The sequence below is a fragment of the Pteropus alecto genome, unplaced genomic scaffold (genome assembly GCF_000325575.1).
Source record: "Pteropus alecto unplaced genomic scaffold, ASM32557v1 scaffold43, whole genome shotgun sequence".
In the NCBI taxonomy this organism is placed as follows: domain Eukaryota; kingdom Metazoa; phylum Chordata; class Mammalia; order Chiroptera; family Pteropodidae; genus Pteropus; species Pteropus alecto.
This window is the reverse complement of record NW_006435764.1, coordinates 4,150,387-4,151,639: the sequence shown is the minus strand read 5'-3', so window position 1 is coordinate 4,151,639 and position 1,253 is coordinate 4,150,387.

Sequence of the window (1,253 nt, the reverse complement as noted above, 5' to 3'; positions counted from 1 at the left end):
TTGCCTGGACCACCTATGGCTGGGCCAGTCCAGGAGGGTGCCGCCCCTGCACTCCACCTGCTGAGGGGCTGTGAGGAAAATATCCGTTTATTGTCCACATGAAGTTACTTACATTTCGAAAGAGTTTTCAAGCTTCTTACCGCCTCTGAAGAATTACCGCTCTGGGCAGGAAGGGGCATCAAAGATGAAGAAAGAGAGGGCATCAGCCCTGGGCAGGAAACTGGCTCTCCTGGATCGATCCCACCACACTGCTGAGCTCCTGTTTGAGTTTTCTGCCTCCTGAGGAACCCCCCAGCCGCGCCCGCACCAACCCCACAGCCGCCTGGACTCACTAGGCCCGACAGGGACCACGGTGTCCCTCCCCAGTGGCTGCCTCTCCTTCCAGAGTCCCCATCTCGGGGGGAAAGAGGGACCTATCAGTCTCCCTTAAGGCCTCCCTCCTCCCCAGTAACCACAGAGTTCAGAAGCTTCCGCCTGGATGTGTTTGGAGAACTTGCCCAGTGGGGCCAGCCCCCACCTGGGCCCAGCTGCAGCCTCAGCTCATCTCGCCAGCTCTGCAGGAAGAAGGGTCTTTAGGAAACACGGCTCGCAGTGCTGTCCACCACAGCCATGGGGCTGAGGGACCCAGAGGGCGGCCTGAACCTCGGGAGAGGGGTTCTGAGGCAGACAGACAGGGTTAAACATGGTTGCAGCTCTCATCCTGGAACCCTCTGCAATTGCCCTCCATCCCAGTGACACCCGAGGGTACAGCTTGGTTTGGCGTTAACTGTGACAGAAATGCCGAAACTCGCTAATGTTACTTTTGAAAAGGGAGGGTCCAGTGTCCCCTTACCAATTTAGGTTTGAGTTGAGATGATGTAATTGAGAGAAAAATGGTAAGCAGATAGCACCCGGATGTATGACATCACGAGAACCAGGATGGTGACATCCAAACGGCTGATGGGTATGAAAACCCCGGCTTGGAGTGTGGTTTGTGTGAAAACTCGCGTGTTTGTGTACGTACATGTGTGTCTGTGTACAGGGCACATGTGTCTGTTACTCTGTGGGCAGTATCCATCATGTCTTCTGTCTGCGGGAACAAGTGTCTACGTGCAAGGGCTTGTGCCGCGGGGGTCTGCAACCCAAGCAAGGAAACGGGCCAGACCGGGTAAAGGGAAGGCCTCTGGAAGATTCTGGAACCGGTACTCCAGCCCTCACTGTGAGAACACGATCAGCGGCCTGGCGGGCGCCGTGACTCAGTACTGTGGGCAGGG